This window comes from Callorhinus ursinus, unplaced genomic scaffold (genome assembly GCF_003265705.2).
Source record: "Callorhinus ursinus isolate GAN/ISIS: 27379988/994484 unplaced genomic scaffold, GSC_fseal_2.0 scaffold12, whole genome shotgun sequence".
Classification (NCBI taxonomy): Eukaryota; Metazoa; Chordata; class Mammalia; order Carnivora; family Otariidae; genus Callorhinus; species Callorhinus ursinus.
The window spans coordinates 32486592-32508917 of record NW_027397074.1 but is presented as its reverse complement, the minus strand read 5'-3'; the positions used below and the strand labels follow the sequence as shown (position 1 = coordinate 32508917).

Below are 22326 nucleotides of genomic sequence, written 5' to 3'. Positions count from 1 at the left end.
ATCCAACAGTACATTAAAAAAATCATTCATCGCAATCAAGTAGAATTTATTCCTGGAATGCATGAGTGGTTCAGCATTCACAAATCAATCAACTTGATACATCACGTCAAGAAGAGAAAGGATAAGAACCATATGATCATTCCAGTAGATGCAGAAAAACCATTTGACAGAGTACAACATACATTCATGATAAAAGCACCCAGTAAAGTAGTTTAGAGGGAACATAGCTCAGCAGAATATAGGCCATTTATGAAAAATACACAGCTAACATCATCCTTAATGGTGAAAAACTGAGTTTTCCCGTAACATTGGGAATAAGACAAGGATGTCCACTCTTACCAGTTTTATTCAACATAGTACCAGAAGTCCTGCCACAGCCATCAAACAAGAAGAAGAAATAAAAGGCATCCAGATTGGTATGGAAGAGGTAAACTTTTCACTATTTGCAGATGACATGATAGTATACATAGAAAACCCTAAAGACTCCACCAAAAAACTACTAAAACTAATAGATGAATTCAGTAAGGTCACAGGATACAAAATCAATATACAAAAACCATTGCATAGCTATACACTAATAATGAAGTAGGAGAAAGAGAAATTAAAACAATCCCATTTATAATTGCACCAAAAATAATTAAGAACCTAGGAGTGAACTTATCTAAGGGGATGAAAAATCTGAACTCTGAGAATTATAAAACATTAATCAAGGATATTGAAGATGACATAAACAAAGGGAAAGATATTCTGTGTTCATAGATTGGAAGAACAAACATTGTTAAAATGTCCATACTGCCCAAAGCAGTCTACAGATTTAATACAATCCCTAACAAAATACCAATAGCATTTTTCACAGAACTAGAATAAATAACCCCGAAACTTGTATGGAACCACACAAATCCTTAAATAGCCAAAGCATTCTTGAAAAAGAACAAAACTGAAGATATAATCCAGTTATGATTTTGTGATAACATAATCCCAGATGTCAAGATACATGACAGAGCTTTAGTAATATAATAGTATGGTATTGGCAGAAAAATAGACACATAAGATCAAGGGAACAGAATAGAGAGCCCAGAAATAAACCCAGGATTATATGGTCAATTCATCTTCAACAAAGGAGGCAAGGACGTGCAGTACAAAAAGGACAATCTCTTTAACAAATGGTGTTGGGAAAGTTGGACAGCTACATGCAAAAGGATGAAACTGGACCACTTTCTTACACAATACACAAAGATAAATTCAAAATGGATTAAAGACCTAAATGTGAGACCTGAAACCATAAAAATCCTAGAAGAGAGCACAGGCAGTAAATTTCTTTGACATTGGCCATAGCAACATCTTTCTAGTTATGTCTCCTCAGGCAAGGAAACAAAAGCGAAAATAAACTATTGGGACTACATTAAAATAAAAAGCTTCTTTGCAGCAAAGGAAACAATCAACAAAACTAAAAGACAACCTACTAAATGGGAGAAGATATTTGCAAATGACACGTCCAATAAAGGGTTAGTATCCAAAATACGTAAAGAACTTACATAACTCAACACCAAAAACAAACAACCAAAAAAAGTAAAAACAAAAATAAATAATCTAATTTAAAGAAGGGCAGAAGACATGAGCAGACATTTCCCCAAAGAAGACATACAGATGGCCAACAGACACATGAAAAAATGCTCAACATCGCTCATCATCAGGGAAATGAATATCAAAACTACAATGAAATATCACCTTATACTGGTCAGAATGGCCAAAATAAAAAACACATGAACAAAAAGTGTTGGTGAGGATATGGAAAAAAAGGAACCCTAGTGCACTGATGGTGGGAATGCAAACTGATGCAGCCACTGTGGAAAACAGTATGGAGGTTCCTCAAAAATTAAAAATAGAATTACCATACAATCCAGTAATTCCAATACTGGATATTTACCCAAAGAATACAAAAACACTAATTCGAAAAGATATATGCACCCTTATGTTTACTGCGGCATTATTTACAATAGCCAAATTATGGAAGCAAGGTTAAGCGTCCATTAATAGATGAATAAAGAAAATGCGGACTAAACACACACGCACTTACACACATACACACACACACAGTGGAATACTACTCAGCCATAAAAAAGAATGAAATCTTGTCATTGGCAACAACATGGATGGATCTAGAGGGCATAATGCCAAGTGAAATAAGTCAGAGAAAGACAAATAATATGATTTTACTGATATATGGAATTTAAGAAACAAAACAAAGAAAAAAAGAGACAAAACATAAAACAGACTTCTAACTATAGGGAAAAAATGGATGGTTACCAGAGGCAAGGTGGATGGGAAGATCAATGAAATAGGTTAAGGGGATTAAGAGTATGCTTATCCTGGTGAGCACTGAGTAATGTATAGTTTTGTTGAATCACTATATTATACACCTAAAATGAATGTAATACTGTATACTGGAATAAAAATAGAAATAAAAGTAAAAATAAACTTTTAAAAAGATGTGGCTATGTCTTGGGTTTTTTGGTTTTTGTTTTTGACTTGTTTTTTGGTAGGTTTAGAAAATACATCCTCTGTATACAGATTTACAGGTAAGTGTTATTAAGATCATGAATATAGGGAATTTGACAATCTGAAAATTTATTCCTTAAAACTATGATTGCATTGAATGATCTTTGGGGTTTTTTTGTATTGCCTAGTACAATTTGAAAGGCTCTACCTTAGATTATGGTAGTTATCAACAGAGGTGATAGCAATTGGTTAGATTCTAGATATATTTTGAAGCTAATGCCAGTAGGATTTGCTGACATTTTTTATGTGAGTTGTGTAAGAAAGAGGAAATCCATAATGCTCCAAAAACATGGCTGGAGAAAATGAGTGAATAGTGTCATTTATTTGGAAGGAAGATTTGTGGATTGGGTAGACTGGGACGTGGGGCTGGGGATTGACTTACCAGTTTTATCCCCTCTGTTTATAGAGAATAAAAAGGGGTCCAATAGTTAAGTAAAATGCCACGAAGCCAGTAAATTTTAGTGCCTGTTTTCAATCCAACTTTAGTCTCACTAAAAATGTAGGTTGTGAAAGGAATGAGATTCTCTCATACATTACATTTGTAGTTCTGTGCAAAGAAAGTGTTGGACGACCAGAAGGAGAAGAAGGTTAAAGCAGGACTCATGGCTGACTCAGTGGACTTGGCTATCCTTAGCACATTGGCCACTATCTTTGTCCCAATTTTAGAAGAGACCAGTAATCCTCTCTTCCCTATTAGGACATTTGGCCTCAGAATGATTTTCTTGGTTGAATGTGTTTGGGGATTTTTCTGCTTCAAGCAGTAAGGAAAAAAACAACAGAAAATTCCCTCACAATTCTAAAAGATAGAAGTCTGAGATCAAGAGGTCAGCAGGGTTTGTTTCTTCTGGGGCCTCTCTTCTTGGCTGATAGATGGCCATCTTGTAGTCCCTGTGTGTGTGTGTGTGTGTGTGTGTGTTTTAAGATTTATTTATTTTAGAGATAGGGGTGGGGAGTGGGGGTGGGGCAGAGGAAGAGGAAGAGAGAGAATCTCAGTCAGACTCCCTGCGGAATGCAGAGCTCAACTTGGAGCTCGGGGCTCAATATCATGACCCTGAGATCGTGACCTGAACTGAAATCAAGAGTAAGATGCTTAACTGACTGAGCCACCCAGGTGCTCCGAAGTTCCTGTTCTTATATCATCTTCCCTTTGTATGTGTCTGTGCCCTAATCTCCTTTATAAGGATATCGTCGTACTGGAGTAGGATCTACCCTAATGATTTCCTTTGAACATAATTAACTTTTTAAAAGCCCCGTCTTCAAAAATAGTCACATTCTGAGGTACTGGGGGTTAGGAGTTCAACATGCAAATTTTGGGTGAACATAATTCAGCCCATTAATAAATAAAGTAGCTGACTGAGAAAACAATAATGTTCTCATTTCATGAATATACAGAGAGCAGCTTCATTGGCTTGAGGAAGAGGCAGTGTTTGGTGGGGGGGGGGGAGGCACATTTAGAGTCAATGACACCTGGTTTCCAATCCACTTAATCTTTCTAAAGCTCAGTTTCCTCATATGTGAAATGGGAATAATCTTTCATTTTTATGTGGTTATCAAGCTTGAATAAATAATGAGTTATGATACATCATAGAGTCAATACTAAATACTAAAACGCTAACACTGATTTTAAAGATCATATTTAAAGTACTCCAGATTTGTTTACTGTTTTTCCCTAAATCATTCTAAAATATTACAATATGTTTTTCCATGTTTGTACAAATTAGAAATTATGTACAGAAGCCAAAAGTATTAGTTTAAAATGTATAATTTTTGGAGTTTAATTAATTTTCTAAGTTAACTAAGTTTCTAAGTTAATTTTCTAAGTCTAAGTTTGTTTTTCCTTATTTGCAGTATTCAAATAACAATAGCAGAATTCACTTTGGATCATTGTGAGGCTTAAATAAATTACAATTGAGAAAAGAGTGAAGAGCCTGACACATAATAAGTAAAAAAAAAAAAAAATTAACTGTTACGTTGTCTGGTCTCTCTGTTTATATAATGTATTATCTATAATATAACAATATGAAAATTATTATGTTTCCCTTAAATGATAATTATATACATTACTTGTTAAAATAATTATTTTTGTCAAAATGCAGTATTAAGTTTACTTATCCTCATACAAACATTTTTTTCTCATTGTTACTTGGAGATAACAATAGAACTTCATAAAGGATCTTAAGGATTTATTAACATAGCTGTATCATTGGGTATGTGTACACGTGTATTATATAAACTAAAGCTAGGGAATTCTGATTATATGAAACACATCATGTGGATTTCTATTTATTAAATTTTAATGAAATTGTCTTTATATTTAATAAGATGCGTACGTAGGAAAACGAACATTTTAGATCTCAACACAGATGTATAGGCAATAGGGAACACTGAAAGGCTGTTTTAGGCTTGCACTTATATAGACAAGATATTAATGATCTTTCTTTAGATGAATAGTTGTCATCTATAATAAAATTACAGAGCACTTTTATTTTAAAATTGTTTCTTTTCCTTAAGTGAATATCATATAATTTGAATTTTTTTTAGTAAGTCAGGCTTATCACACTCCTTTTTCCTTCAGACTTCAATGTTTTTATATCTTACATGTTTTAAAAATAGTGCAAATTTTTGGAAGAAACAAAATCTATTAGAATTTGTACATTTTAACAACATTTTAAAGTTTCTTTTGTTGCTTTCTTGGCTTAATTAAATATTAATTTGACAATAGGTTTTTCCAACTTAAGAGATTGAAATCTCTTTTCCACCACCTAGAAAGTGACTTGGAAAAAAAAAATCACTAAAACAGATTTATTCTTTCTTCTCTTATGCTAGTAGGTAATTTGACTGTTCTTTTTCTTAAATTTTGAAGGCTCGTGCTTAGAATGCTTTCCAAAATGTAATTTTGTGTCATAGGCATTTTAAAAACATGTGTATGTTTTTTCTTCTTTCCAAATTCACAAACCTTGATAATGCAAAAAAAAAAAAATCCCACAACTATATATTTTCACAGTATATAGCTTGTATGATATCATTTTTCAAAACAAATGTTCATTGCTAGCTCTGTACTTTGGAGCTATTTGAAGCATCAAAGAGGACATGTCCTCTAATGTGAAGTGCCTCTACTGTGAGTTAAGCGAATAGTACAGATGAGCCCCAGAAAAATACACGAGATGTGCAGGTGGATGTTAAATCAATAAGAAATCTTATTTCATAAGTACTAGATTTCATTAGCAGTATTTCTCTGTCTTTAAAAATTTAGGAAAATATGTCATTATGCATAATTTGATGGGCTCTACCATGGTGATAATATTGTTTAGGGAAAAAACTGACTCTAAGTAAGGACACACTGAACTGCACATAAAGCATAAAACCCAATGAGTAGAAAGTAGAAAACAAAGAATGTAAATGAGTTTAAGTAGAGGATATTTCAGTGGAGGCAGTGATACATAAATCATTTATAGCAAAGACCCGTATTTAAAATTTTGCTAAAAAGGAATAGTGCAAGCAATCATCTAGTTTAAATAAAACCAGATAATAGTCACATAGGCACATTAAATTACCATCGTAGCTTACTTTTTTTGACTAAATATCAGTAGAAAACTGGGGATATGAAAAAGGAGATATACAATTACTAATGTCAAGAAAAGAGATTAATATGAGAATGGGGATAAATAAGAATATTTCAATGTAATGAAATACATAACCACAACATAACAGGAACTCATTGGAATGACACTAAATATTGCTTAGATTTTAAGTTAACCACCATCTTTTCAGTGATTCTAAATACATACTTCAGCATATATACACATCAAAAACTTCAGCAGGAAGAGCTAATGAATATCACTCTGAGGGCTTTTGCCAAAAGGTTGTGGGTAAAGGATGAGTACTGAATTTTACTAAAATTTAAATGTAAGGAGGTTGTTTTATAGGTGACAAGAAGTCTTGCCACTTTCAAATCCTGCAGGACTCCAGATTCTTCACTGGAAATAGATCTAGTAAAATAAAAATAATTGTGAACATATTAAGGCCAAATAAGTGTCAGACCTTCTTGTCCTATTAGGCAATGAAAACCTGTCACTTAATGAAATGATATTAACAGTGACTAACATTTACTGAGTTCTCTCAGTGTTTTTAAGTATTTCTCATACATTTTCATATTTAATTAAAAAAACCCAGATGATTTCTATCCCAACACTCTCACAAAAAGGGGAAACTAAAACAAAGAGAGTTTAAGAAACTTGTCCAACTCTCAGAGTTGATGTGCCAGAGTGTGGATATTTTGACCAGAGGCCATTGATTTCAGATTTCAGAAATGGACTTTGCCATTTCTTTAGTGTCTTAGTAAAATTAAAACTTTTCATTAAATACAACATATATGAATATCAACATCTATGCAATCTACCTATTTTAGATTGTGTTGATATATATAAATCCTTAAATATCTTGGCAGGAAAGAAAATTTAAAGTTAGTGATTAGGTTGTTTGTGTCAAAATTTTTACTGAAAATAAGGATTAAGCTGCATTAGGGTAAGATAGAGTAGGACTCCTTTCTCTTCTCATGCAATGTTATACTGTTATTGTAGTCCTTGAGCCTAGATGGTGTTTGTTCGCTGATTCACTTGCGATGCGGTACTTTTTGTGGCTGTGAATCACAATCACCTTGGAAGCTTAAGAAAATTTAATACCTAGGTTATAAACAGAACCTCAGAAATTGGAAGCTCTAGGAGTGGGGCTTGGGCTTAGATGTGGTTTTTGTTGTTGTTGTTGTTTTAAGCCACCCAGTCATTTTACTTTATTTTATTATTTTATTTTATTTTATTTTTTATTTTTTAAAAGATTTTATTCATTTGACAGAGAGAGAGAGAGTGAGAGAGAGCGCACAAGCAGGGGGGAGGGGCAGACAGAGGGAGAGGGAGAAGCAGGCTCCTGGCAAATCAGGACCCTGTTATCATGTCCTGAGCTGAAAGCAGACACTTAACCAGCTGAGTCAGCCAAGCCCAAATTGAGTAACACTGATTACTCACTAAAGATACTGACAGAGAGAACAAGCAACATGTTATCTCTTTTAAAGACGAATTACAATAATATGTATTTAAATATTCTAGGAATAAATAAATAAATAAATATCCCTAGATAGAGTTGTCTATGTGTATAGTTGAATAATTAAATATATGTTGAAATGTAATTCTGCCCCCAATACTTCATCATGAATCGTCCATTTTAAGGACTTTTTTTTTTTTAAGATTTTATTTATTTATTTGTCAGAGAGAGAGAGAGAGTGAGAGAGGCAGGCAGAGGGAGATGCAGGCTCCCTGCTGAGCAAGGAGCCCGATGCGGGACTCGATCCCAGAACCCCTGGGATCATGACCTGAACCAAAGGCAGACGCTTAACCGAGTGAGCCAACCAGGCATCCCAAGGACATTTTTTTTAAAAAATAACGTTAGTATATCCCTAAGAAATTGAGCAATAAATCTGTTACATAGTCTAATATTCAGTTCATTTTTTTTAAGATTTTATTTATTTATTTGACACAGAGAGACAGTGAGAGAGGGAACACAAGCAGGGGGACTGGGAGAGGGAGAAGCAGGCTTCCCGCTGAGCAGGGAGCCCGATGCGGGCCTCGATCCCAGGACCCTGGGATCATGACCTGAGCCGAAGGCAGTCGCTTAACCAACTGAGCCACCCAGGCGCCCCTCAGTTCATTTTTTAATTCCCCTAATTATGCCAATAATATCTTTTATGAAATTTTAATTAAATCAAATCAATATTTACCAAATAGTTCTTTTGTCTTTTTTTTTTTCTTGGCACCTTTTGAGTTGAAACTACACCCCATTTTTTAATGCCATTTATATCTGAAGCATCCAGGCCAGTTGTCTTGTAAAATGGTCCACATTCTAAATGTATCTGACTATTCTTTCCTAGTATTGCTTAACTCTACCCTCTGACCTCTGAGTTATCTGCAAACGAATGTTAGATTTAGACTCCAGATTGATAAGACTCAGGATAAATATTTTTGGCAAGAATAGTTCAGAAATAATTTTAGGTACTTCAGATTAGAATTTCCATAAAGCAGGCTGCCACACCATTATGTAAGATAATGAAAGATGATGATTGCTTTAGTTAAAACCCATGAAGGCACATTTTCCCCTTAATAAGAAATCAATATATAGGGACGCCTGGGTGGCTGAGTCAGTTAAGGGTCTGCGTTCGGCTCAGGTCATGATCTCAGGGTCCTGGGATCGAGTCCCGCATCAGGCTCCTTGCTCAGGGGGGAGCTCACTTCTCCCCCTGCCTGTCGCTCCCCTGCTTGTGCTCTCTCCCTCTCTGACAAATAAATAAAGTGTTTTAAAAAATCAATATATAAGTGTGTATGTAATTGTATATATATCATATATGTGTGTATGTCTGTGAGATAAACAACAAATTTCTAGGAAAAAAATTGCATATCCAAACTGATTCAATAACCTAAGGAAATTATGAATTATCTTACTGACCATTACAAATTTAGTCAGGGGGTGTCTGGGTGGCTCAGTCAGTTAAGCATCTGCCTTTGGCTTAGGTCACTCAGGTCATGACGGGTCCTGGGATCAAACCCGGTGTTGGGCTCCCTGCTCAGCAGGAAGTCTGCATCTCCCTCTGCCCCTCCCCCTACTTGTGCTCATGGTCTCTCTCTCTCAAATAAATAAGTAAAATCTTTTAAAAAATTCTAAAAGAATTCATTCAGTTGTCAAAAATTAGCAATTTTTGTATGTAATCAGCAATTAACCTATACTTTGACATGAGTCTATTTTCACCAAACCTTTCATATAATGATTTTAGCTTCCATTTCTGAAAATTGCCTGAATTACTATTAGCAATATGGGGGTTGCAAAATGATGATTTTTTTTAAATGTATTATTCCTTTTATAACCATTAGCTGGCATTTTTCTGTGTCTTATGGGGAACAGACATAGAATATGTGTATAGTATGTATAATTTCATATTGATATCTCAAGTTCAATTTTAATATTTTAGCATTTTGCCCTTGACTGTTCATATTTGTATATATCTCTTAAACTGAAAATCTTGACTTGTAATAATATTAATGTATTTGCTTATTTCCTATGTTATATAGTACACAATAAATCTTTTATAGAAAAATATCAAACTAAAAATTTACTGATAGAAATTTAAGATTTCAGTTTTGTTTTTTCTTTAAAGTGTATTCCATTATGAATATAATCAGAGAACTCTTCAGAAAATTACTTGAAATAATTCTTTTCTCTGGCTATGGTAACAATTTGATATATGGTTAAATTAATTTGTTTCATCTATGTTCAAGTGTTTATATTTACCTTTAATTTCATGGTACATAAAATAATTCAGAACCATAAAAATATATACTCAGAAATATCGTTCCCCTCCTTCTTCCTTTTACCTATTGTAACCACATTATATAATTAACCATTTTTGTAGCTACTCTTTATTCTTCCTGTGCATTTAATAACAGTGTAACTACATCCACCAATCCCCCATGCACATAAACATACACAAACGTATATAAACATTTAAAACATAAGTATTTTAAAATATAAAACAAACAGGTACATACATATAGCTATGGACATAATTGAATATAACACACCCATAGCAGTATGCACACAGACCTAAATTTCTTAATCACAAGTCACATCTATTTTATTGTCCTTTTATTAAGATATGTGTTAAACTCTTACAGTATGACTATAACATTTTAAATTATTCTTGTGATTCTGTCACGTGAGGCTGAGCTATTAGGTGTACACATATTTAGAATCATTACTTTTCCTTGATGATTATGAAAATTTTAACATTATGAAGATCCTTCTCTTTTGAGAGTACAGATCTTCCGCATTGGTGTTCAAGCTGCCTCTTTTCTATATTCAAATTGTGTTTACTTTGTCAAAGAAAAGACGCTTGCTTAATAACTGTGTGGACAATGTCTGTTTTTTCATATTAAGTCTTTGTTCTTTATTCTGTAGAAGCAAATGTTAATGGATCACATGCCCCTCATCCTCCCATGCTCCTTTCTCCAGGGCCAGAAGGAATTCAGACTGCTTATTTTTATACTTACTGGTATCCTGGGGAAAAAGGTAAAGAAGAGTTTATAAAACCTGGACAAAAGAAGGATGTAACTTTTTCAGTTCTCCCAAGGGCTGAATCTTGGCTGACATAACTGACAGTTTTTGGACATACAGAAGGAAATGATGAGTTGGGCTAAATGTCCAGATGTGTGCTCAACAGATGTATAAGGTTACATTTGAAAAGGCAAGGAATGCAATACCTGTATCTTTAGAGAGGAAGTTGTAAATAGTAAACACATAACTCAGCTATCAACTGTAGTCTGATTTTTAAAGATTTTCAGAGTAACAAATACCTTTTCATCTCCTTAAAGCATTTTAGCAGTGCTTAGAAAAGTCCTTATATGTGTAAAATCAGTTCAAAAAAGATCATAAATTGAAGTAAATCAAATGGAGACTTAGATTATAATTCTCGCTTTATCGTCTTTAATATATGGTTGAGCAGTTTTTATTAGTTTATTTTTACCATCAAATGTAAATAGACTTTTTTTGAATCTTTATTCATCTATACCTGGGAATTTCTTGCTTTTCTTAGTACTAAGCATCTTCATAAACACCTTGCAAATATTCTATTACCCATGCTAAGGAAAACTATTGAAGAAAAATAGCACAATTACTCCATTTCTTTTCAATCCTATAGAACAGTGCCATTTTTTAGCAGTTTATTTCTGACTTCTCTTAAGAACCAAGATGAATAATGTCTTAAAATATCAAGCAAGAAAAGTGGAGTCCTTTCTACATGAGAGGGCTATTGTAGCACTATACTGGAATGCTCCAGTTTAGGATAGATACTGCCCTCATTCAAATATTCGTTCATATACACCAAAATATTCTTTTCTGTTCTACGTGGTTACCATGCCTTGCATGCTTCTTAGAAGCCAAAACATACATCCATGGGAATGACAACACAGCACATCCTAATTCGGGAATTTTAAAGGCCTCTGGGATTTAAAGTTGACACTTCTTTGGCTGAGCTCCAGCACACAACTGAACTGGGAAGAAGAAAGAAGCCATTTGGGTTCTGTGTTTTCCTTCATCTCATGTAGTTCTGGAGAGAAAAATGATGTCTTGCTCAGATCGTTAAGACGTTAATTTGAATTGAATTAAGTAGACAATCTTTAATAAAGAGAAAGTTGTCGATGGAAATTCACCTAAGGGTTGGACCAGTTGGACTATTGGTTGGACTACCTTGTAGTAGTCTCAGGAGCACAGAAAGTGATTCTTCATATTGGAAGAGAAATTTTATAACTCACAGCATTTTCTTTTCATCCTCTGTAAACACAGCCAAAGGAGGAGCTGCTTCTCTAGGATTTAACTTCCTCCTATTTCCAACAGGTGGTGGGAGGAAGAACTGAGGAGGGGAACTACAGAAAGAGGAGTCGAGCACTGGATAAGATGTTCAGGCAACAGGGGGTTCACTGACATTTCCCCTCTCCTAGGACAGCCTCCCAATCTAAAATAGATGTGGATTTCCTTAGTTGTGTTTAAGTTCAGAGATGGCGGGGAGGGTAAGCAAGCTGCCAAAAAAGTTGACCTGTCTCTGGAAAAGTGTCTACATTTCAATCACTACCTCAAAGGCCATAGGGAGGGATGATGGTTAGTTTAGTTATTCTTGCAAAATATACCACTACAAGTGTTTTTCTTCCCTCACTGATATTAAGTAGCTATGTATATGGCAGGTTTTACTTGTCGAGATATAAAAGCATTTTCACATATTCATATGCTCCTTTAAGACACTCATTTAGGGGCACCTGGGTGGCTCAGTCGTTAAGCGTCTGCCTTCGGCTCAGGTCATGATCCCAGGGTCCTGGGATCGAGCCCGCATCGGGCTCCTTGCTCAGCGGGAAACCTGCTTCCCCTCTCACACTCCCCCTGCTTGTGTTCCCTCTCTCGCTGTCTCTCTCTGTCAAATAAATAAATAAAATCTTTAAAAAAAAGACATTCATTTAGTTTCTTTCCTAATCTTTAGATGTCTTTACTTTTCAGAGAGGCAGTTTCATCAAGAGGATAAGAGGAGAGATTTTAAAGTCAGACTTGATTTCAAATTCTGACTCTATCATCTATTAATTATTGTGACCTTGTACAAACTACCTAATTTCTCTGAGTCTCAATTTATTAATTTTTAAAATGTGCATTAATATTACATACCTCTCAAAATGTGAGATTCAATGAAATAATTATGTGTTCAAAGGCTAGCACATAGCAGTGATAATTAATTGTTATTACTCATATATACAATAAGAATGTGGCAACCATTCCAAGAATTCCAGAATTCCAGACTGTAAGAGTTAGTGCTCATTGATTAAGATGCTTTGTCTCACTGATACCGTAGAGCCTCAGAACTTATTAGCAGGCTACTGTAAATAACTACTTCCAAGGATGGAACTTACATTCTGTCACTTTATTAGGATATAAGAAGATGAGAGAAGGGATCTTGTCTTACTCGTCCTTGAAAGGGCAACACCAAGTACTAGGTGGTATATTCTATATGTTTGTAAGTATTTTGTGAACTGATATTCTATATGAGTACTAATAATTATACTACTTTGCATTTCCATTTTATCTTTCTTTAAAGATTAAAATAATACTTTTCCCTTATACCTTCTGGTCTTGAATTGTTTGATTTTTTAAGATATTTAATTTAAATGAAATAATACTTATTTTTTAAATGATTTAAGAAATGGTATTTTCATTACAATGAAAAAAAATAGATATATTTTTACTTCTAAATATCTAGTCAAGAGAAGAAGGATAGGTAGAGTTGGTGAGCCAGGAGTTTCTGAGTTTCATTTTGGACATGTTAAAGTTGAGATGCCTATTAGACCCTCAAGTAGAAATGTCAAGGAGCAAGTTTTATGTAAGATTGGCATTCAGGGAAGAGGTCCAGGCTGGAGATATAAACGAGCACATCTTTAGCATATTGATGGTATTTTAAACTCTGAGAAAGACTGAGATGCAAAAGAACGAGTCTAGAGAGAGAAAAATCTCCAAAAGCTGAGACTTGTGGTATTCCATTATTTGTATTTAGAGGTACTAGGAGGAAGCAGCAAAGTAGACTGGAAAAGAAACAGAAAAATCACAGAAGGGTGTGGTGTATGGTCCTAAAAGAAGGTGAAGAAGGTGTATCAAGGAGAAGCTCATGGTGAAGTATGTCAAATTCTGAGAGATTCCTGGTTTAGAAACAGTAGGCCAGGTTACTGGGACTAACTTCTTTTCTGAGGGCAGCTTAAAACTTCTGGTTGAATATAGAAGCTGTCTTAATGTTTTCAGAGAGATATCCAAATAGTGAGAATCACTAGGCCAAATCTTGAAGACAGTGAGGACACAGAAAATTAAGGTAGCATTCCAATCCATTTTTATTGTTTGGGCATCTGGTAGTCCTGAAGAGAGTGTGAAAATGAGTGGTGATTTTGGTTTTCTTTGGGAGCAAAGGGGTAGAAGTTAACCTAAGACCTCAGAGAGTCAGGGTCAAACAGATACGAACCAACCCCATCACTCACACACCCACCAGAATGGGGGAAAATTGTCTTGATGCAGGGAAACGGGAAAATCAAGAAATATAAAAGCAGAATTAGTCTCTAAGCATTTGCAAATCACACACCAACCCAAACAGATAATCATAGCCAAAATGTACCCTGCCAGATTTATCTAAGACATTTGAAGCCACGAATGTAGTTCAAAGTGGTCTAGATAGCTGACAACAAATAACACAAATGTGTCTGGAAAAATAGTGATGCTTACCTATGCCTCAGTTATGTTTTCAAAAGCAATGACCAGCACACATCAATGAAAATCAGGCACACAAGGACACAGTAATTATATTTAACAACTAGCAAAAGCAAGAGACAAATGAGACTCCATTGCAGAGATTTTGGACATCTATAGTATCAGACACAGATTTTAGCAACTATGCTTAATATATTTTAAAAAATAAAATCATGCAAATAAATAGACATATTAGCAAAATAATTTCAATTGACATTGCATATTTGCAAAGAATATATAGAATTTCTAGAAATGACAAATACAAATATTGAAATTACAAACTGAGTGTTTAGATTTGATAGATTACATAAAGCAGCAGAAAAAATTTTTCAATAGTAGATCAAAAGAAACTCCACAGAATGAAGGCTACAGGGGGGGAAAAGGATGGAAATTAAGGGAGAAAGAATAAATAACACGGAACAGAGCAAAAGAGTAAAATTTCATGTATGTTGAAGAACCTTATTTCTTCGGGACTCCTTAGTGCCTGGGCCCAGTCTTACCATTACTCCAAAATTTTTCTGAGCATATGAAAGCATTATTGAAGTAAGAAAGGCCTTAGAAAATAATGTCTGAGGACGGGCCTGTGAAATACCCAAACTAGTCAATTTTATTAAATGCATGGGCAAACCTCTAGTTTACATATTTCTCAGTTGAAAAATATCAAACTTTATCATAAGTGATTTATAATGAGAGAGACCGATGCTAATTTTATTTGAGAAGACAACAAAAATATTTCAAAGAGCATTAAATAGTGTGTTCTTCTGAGCATGAGCATGTTAAATCTCATTTAACTGTAAGGAGCATTTCTTATCTCCTCCTTTTTTTCCCTTGCAATTTATTTGTCAGAGGAATTGTGTCTCTTCCTCCCACATATATGCCTATCTGGGTTTGCTGATTGCATCCCCCTGGTAAACTGTACCATATTCCTTTGTCTTCTGGAATTCCTTATTTATTTATTTACTTACTTACTTACTTATTTTTATTTATTTAAATTCAATTAGCCAAGGTATAGTACCTGTGAATTACTGGTAGAATCTAAAGGCTGGATAAGATTCAAGTTTGATTTTGGGAACAAGATTACTTTATAAGTTGTATTGTTCTCTATTGTTAGGAGAAGCATGCTGTTGTATTCTCTCTCTTTTTGTGAGAGTAGCCCTGAGAATCACACGACCAGTCCTTATATCAATGTCTCTCCATTCATAATGGTTTTCTGAAGTTCTTTAGTAGATTCCTCTGGGAACAATATTTCTTGACTTTTTGTATGCTGATAACAGTGTGTCCTTGGCTTTTATACTTGGAAGTCAGTTTAGCTTCCTATAAAATCCTGGGCTCACATTTTCTTTCCTTGAGTATCTTAAATATGTCTATTCATTTATTCATTTTCCTTCTCTTTCTTTTTTCTTCAAATGAGTGAAATCAAGAGTCGGACTTTTAATAAATTGAACAGAAATTTTATTTCCTTTCCCAAGTGACCCAGTCAAATCTCTGATATGTGAGACCATGATCCTTTTCCTCATTTTATGGGAAATTAGTTTTCCTTAAATTTAGGTGGAAGGATTTTCTTACAGTAGCTTTCTCAACTTCACAGCACTCTCTTTTTTTTTAAATTAAATGTTAATGTAACATATATTTCTTATAGGTTTATATAACATTAACATTTTATATATATGATTTATATAATTACATACATATAATTTTATACTTTTATGTTTTATACTTTCTGAGATATCCCAACTCCCAACTTTTCTTCTCCCGCTTTTACCTCAATTTTTCATTTCCTGTGCTCTTATAGCATTTTCCTTTATCTACAGTGGTATTGGAGTTAATATGCAGATGAGGGAGATGATTTCAGGTACAATATTAGTACCAAATATTGCTTGAGAAACGAGTTTTGATTTTGTCCCGCAAACAAAGATACAGGAGTAAATAGTGAATTAAGTTTCAGAACGAAAACAGGCAGAAACACACCACCTCGTATTATCTGTAGTTCCCTAGCAAGTCTCAGGGGGGAATGCATGCTTTCCAGTCATCCGACCACCCAGAGGGATAGTGTCAGAAACACGCTGTCTAGAGCACCAGGGGCCGACTGGTTACCCGCACAGACTTGGGAATCCGACTCCAGGCGTCTGAATCCCAGCTCTGTCACTCAGAATCTGTGCAACTTGGGCAAGTTTTGAGGTAAATTCAAGTCACTGAACTCAGAATTTCTTTCCAGGCAAATTTTGTAATTTGACTTTAATTTTGAATATAATAAAAATCAGACAAAATACAGTGAAAATGGAAATGAAATTCTTTCTAGGTAGTTTTGATCTTTACAAGATTAAAATTGTGTTTTTCTGTCCTTTTATAATTTGCCATTGTGGCAGTCTAGACTTTGGCAACTTCGCCAGTATGTAGGTGGATACTTCATTTTAAAATCCTGAATTTTGTATCATGCTGAAGTTATTAAGCTTTAAAAAGTCATCAGACAGCTCATCTGAGAGTCATTTTTATTTTACTTCTTTAAAAACAGAAATAAAGAGTTTATTCAGAGTTCTTAGACTTTTTGTTATTAATAATTTAAACAAAAATATTTCCAAAAATTATGACGAGATGGGAATTATGCAAGATATTTTAAAGTTACACACTACATGGGGATTTAACATCAGTTAATTTTTACAGAAGTAGCCATATTGATGATGTTTCTATCAACTCCTCCTCACCCCGTCTTATAACTCTGTAGCACAAGGAGCTGCTTGGTGCCCGTTTTTGTTTGCTTTAGTACCACAAGCAGCTAATTGGAAGGAAGAATGACATAGTCCTGGTTCAGATGATATAGAAATAACATCTGCCTACTTGGGTGAAGTGGCAGAGAGTAGTTTTAGCTATAGTCTTGAGTAAGCACTGATATCTATAAATTCTGCTAAATTATTGATTGCGCTTCAACCAGTCAAAACACATGTTAGCTTTACAGTATCTTCTATGAATACCAGGTCTGTGTCTTACTCTAGCTTGGTTGTATGGTCTATCCTCCGTACTGCTCATAAATCCTGTTGACCTTGAGAAGAACAAAAAGAAAAGTAAACAGCCTTTTCTCCTGTTACTTTAAATGGACACTTTCTCTCTTCCACTGAGTATAATGAAGGATTCTGTTTATTGCTGTCTTCATTTTGACATGAAAACTCTAGCCGTTTGATAGTAGGATACTTGATTTGAAGCATGGATAACCTAGAGATACAGCTCCGTGCCCATTGGGGATCATACTGGGGGAACTGTATTAATGTCTTATATAATAATCATAAATTAGAATTGACATTATAAAATTGAGGTCGTGGAACACATAATAATCCTAGAAGAACTACTTCAGAGAAGAAGGAATGCTTACTAAAATACTAGACACTCAGTAATCTTTTTTTAAAAGAGATGAATATTGAACTGAGTACTTTGCATTTATTGAGGTAATATTAGAAAATGACTGCTCTCCAGTGTCAGGTTGGGGACTTTTTTCTAGGACCTATGACAGGATGTTTTCTCTTAGCCTTTTTTTTTTTTTCCATTTTAACTGGAAAAGGAAAATCTTTCTTGCCAGATTTTTTTAACCCCGTCTAAGTAATAAAATTGTATCTAAGAATGTAGTTATTAGAAAGTACTGCTACCTATTTAAAACTTACGGAAACACTTAATTTTTAAGGCAACATTAACTAGGGTTGAATTATGGAGCAATTCCTCCGGAAGTTCATGTCAGAGGAATGTTATTGCCAAATAAATCCACTATGATCAGTTGAGCGACAGTGAATAGGAAAAGCACTTAAAATAATTGGACACTCAGGGGTACCTTTCCAAAGTCTGTTGTGACATGTTAGCTGTGTCACTCCCATTAAAACCAGTGGGGGTTTTGAGGTTAAAATTCATCTTTACAGATTAAAGCCTTCCTTCTTTATACGTGGCACTGTAGAAACCATCAGAGAAGCCCAGGGTTGGAACATAAATGTTCTGTGGAAAGTAGTGATACTAATTTCTCCCCCTCACATTTGTCTTTATAAACTTTCTAATTTTTAATGCATTCAACTGATTATGGAAGGAGATGTATTTACACTAGAATTTATGCGTAAAAAGCATCATTTTTATAGTTGATATGTTGGGTCAGAAAATAACCTTTGCCTTTTAAAATGTTTTCTTATATTCCATCCAGAAACATATCCTTTTTAGATCTCCACTCCCTCTGCTAGTATTCAGATAGATGCCTAAATTTCTTCTAGGAGGGCTAGAGGGCTTTTACACAAACTGTGTAAATTGTCTCTATGATTGCTTTAGGGAGGATTACAGAACGAAAGAATGATTTTTAAGACTACAAAGAGCCAGTCTCCCTAAGTAATGTGAGAAATGAAAGTATGCTTATTTTACTTATTAGAAAAGAAAATGTAATATAGTTCTTTTTAAATTTTTTTTTGATTGGGGGCAAGAAATGTGATTCATTTGCTATCATTGATTTTAGAGAAATTTTTGTGATGTTGTCAGAGAATACTAATCAGTGTTTACGTTCCTTGCATGCCCTGATTCATGTACAAATCAAAAATGTTTCTATTGTAAGTCTGTTTCAAGGATACTCAGATACAATATTTGAGAGATATAATTCTTGAAAACCATATTATTCAATCAATAAATACTAGATAGAATAAGTGAGTTTAGCCTCAAATCCCTGCTATGTCATTTAACAATTGTAACTTCTTTTATCTTACTTTCTTCATCTGTAAAATCATGGTAATAAATCTTTGCTATCAAGGTTGTATGAACAGTACACACGGATTGGTTGTTTACCACCAGCAATTTGTTTGTCGATGGTCTCTATCCCAGGTTAACAGATACACTTTCTAACCTGCCTCAAACATCTAAATGAATAAGTAAATTCAGAGAATAAATGAATGACTTGGAAGCAGTGGGCCATGGTGGCTCTGATTTGTCCTGGTTTTCTGAATCAGTGCTTCAATTCCAAAAATAACACCAGTGATGGTTGGTGTAAGGCACTGGTGTGAACAGGCAAGAGAGGGCATTTGAGGAAAGTTAGTCTTGTTATCATCACTTTATGTCCCTACATTTAAACCTCTATTACTAGCACAGAGTCAGAAATATAATACATGGTAGAATTTTGATTTGAACACATATCTTCAGGCATCAAATTCAATGTTTTTTTTTTCTATCACACTTACACTGCCCTGCCCATTAGTGATTAAATGCAAAAAGAAAATAATGTACTCTTTTTCTCTAAATGTCTTTGCCCGATTTGCTTTCCACATTTTTTTGTTTCTGCCTAACGTCAACTTACCTAAACCATTGTTTTTCATCTTACTTGCCAAACTGAAGTCTTCCTTTCTGCAGTTCATCATTTATTCGTTAGAATAATTTGCCCTGGCATTTCCTAGGGTGGCCCTTACAGAATCCAGGGGAAGAGATGAGAGGGAACTTTATGAGGAGCAACACAGGATGCAAATGTTAGCCAGAACCTTGAAGCCATCAGTGACTCTCTGGAGAACTGACCTGTGAGCTGAGGACCACTGCTTTGATAATTTTAAGAGGCCCATTGTTTATTATAGATTGTCTTTTTCTCCAAGGTGACAGCAGCAGTATATAAAATTATAAATTGCTTCCCAGCGTCCTGCCTCTGGCATTCACCCATGCTGCCAGAATGTACGTAGGCCACCGGTGGGGGTGGGTAGTGAAAGAATGTTTAGAGATGAAGGAGGAGGGGCAGGGCTGGACACAGACTCTTCTAGTCTGAAACTGTGTAAAAGATCAGGGAATTTTGGAGAGGTGAGAAAAAATAAACTTGGCCATCTAATTATAGAATGTCAATTCTAAAACACTTAAGAGATCATTTGATTTAAAACCCTCATTTGGCAGATGAGAAAATGCATGCCCAGAGAGGATAAGTTGATTAATCTGTCATCCAAAATCTGATATATGCTTAGATGTGTGAACTTCAAGACTTGAGACATCTTACTGCCTCTGACTTGTTCTTTCCATTTAATACTTGCTGAATAGTTTTGACAAAATTGATTTCAAATGCAAAATTAAATTACAATATTAACTAAATAGAGAATTAATTTAGCCCCCCCTTATAGGGAAAGCTTTTTGAAACCAGTTAGGTTCTTCTGCAGTTCGTTTTGATTTATTCCCTTGGGATTATTTACTCTTGGATTATTGCGTTTTGACAGACTCTGTTTTTCACAGTTTTCCTGTCTTTCTTCTTTTATGCTTTCTATTCTGTCCAGTTACACTCACCTTCCTATTAAACACAGAATTACTATCTTCAGTCTATTCTTGATTTTTATAAAAATGCAAATGCTACTGATACCCTATCTTGTTCCTTTGTCCTTACAAGTCTGCCACTTGATGCTGTCAGTGTGTGTTGTCGTATGTCATTATTTCATCTCACACTTTGCTTTGTAGGATGCAATAATGGAGTTCTTATTTACCAATTTAATTGGACCTAAATCAATGATTAAAGATATTGAGTCATTAGTCACATACATTATTATTATTATTATTGTTTTATGGAAAATTTCAAATATATGCAAAAGTGGAAAGAATACAGTAATAAACACCATTACCACTAAACCCATTACCCTGTTTCAAAATTACCAATCTTCTGCCATTCTTACCCCCCCTATCACAAGCACAACCTTTTTTGCCTGAAATATGATAAAGCCAATCTGAAACATTGTATTTCAGCTCTGAATATTTATTTGCAACTATAACAATACTTTTGTTTTAACATAATAACAATGCCAGGGCACCTGAGTGCCTCGATCAGTTGAGCATGGGACTGGATTTCTGCTCTGATCATGATCTCAGGGTCATGGGATCGAGCCCTGAGTGGGGGGGGCTCTGTGCTGAGCGTAGGGGCCTGCTTGGGATTCTCTTTCTCCCTCTCCTTCTGCCCCTAACCTGCCCCCCCGCCAAGTGCGGGCTCTCTCTCTCTCTCTCAAACAAAAACTCAAAAAAAAAAAAAACCCTCAAATAATAACAATACCATTATCTCACAACAACGTGTAATAATTCCTTAATAGCATCTAATGAACTTTTTTTTTTTTAACAGTTGACTGTTTGAATTAGAATCTAAACAAGGTCAATTAGCAATAATCGCGCCTCGGATAAACCTCATTGGCTACCATACTGCCACTGCGCAAAGCTAGAATCTAAACAAGGTCCAGCAGTAGATTTGCATCAGATGTCTTATATTCTTTTTAAATCTATCTAACAATCCCCTCTTTTTCTTTTCATTTATCTGTTGAAAAAACATGTTATCTTTTTTTTTATCTGAAGACCTGCCCATATTTAATTCTCTTAATGCCATTTAGCTTTTATTTTCCATCACTGTAATATTTCCTAAAGCCATAATTAGATCTAGAGAATTGATTAAGTTCAAGTTGAATTTTGGGAGAGTGGGAAGAGGGCAAAGATACTTCCAAGATAGTGCTATCTACACTTAGGTTAACAGATCATGACTGGTATCAGGTTGACCCATCTATTATGAAGGTCCACATCAACTCTCAATCTAGTTATTGTAGTATCTAGTGACAAAACTTTCTTAACTCATGATCTTATCAGGACTGCAAAATGGAAATTTTATAAATACATTATTTCTCCTGCATTTAATATTTATAAAGAAAAATTTCCCCTCACTATATGTTCAGTTGGCTAACCAGCTAGTGAATTTGTTTAGGAAAGGCAGGGTAAAGGCTTGGTTCTTTCCTGGAAATTTTCAGATTAATGAATTGATATCTTTTTAAAAAAAATTTATTTATTTATTTGACAAAGAGATAGAACATGAGAGCACAAGTGGGGGGGTGGGGTGGGGAATGACAGAGGGAGAGGTAGAAGCAGACTCCCCACTGAGTAGGGAGCCTGATGTGGAGCTAGATCCCA

At 34.7% G+C, this 22326-nt stretch overlaps 1 protein-coding gene and 1 non-coding gene across 4 annotated transcripts in view; one reads left to right on the top strand and one right to left on the bottom strand.

The window, feature by feature from the left end:
* The window catches only part of AGMO (alkylglycerol monooxygenase), a 393108-nt gene that overhangs the window by 92420 nt on the left and 278362 nt on the right, over nt 1-22326 (top strand). The window lies entirely within an intron of this gene.
* On the bottom strand, nt 21458-21591 carry LOC112825360 (U4 spliceosomal RNA). The gene has a single exon (XR_012380400.1). It is a non-coding gene; the product is annotated as a U4 spliceosomal RNA (small nuclear RNA).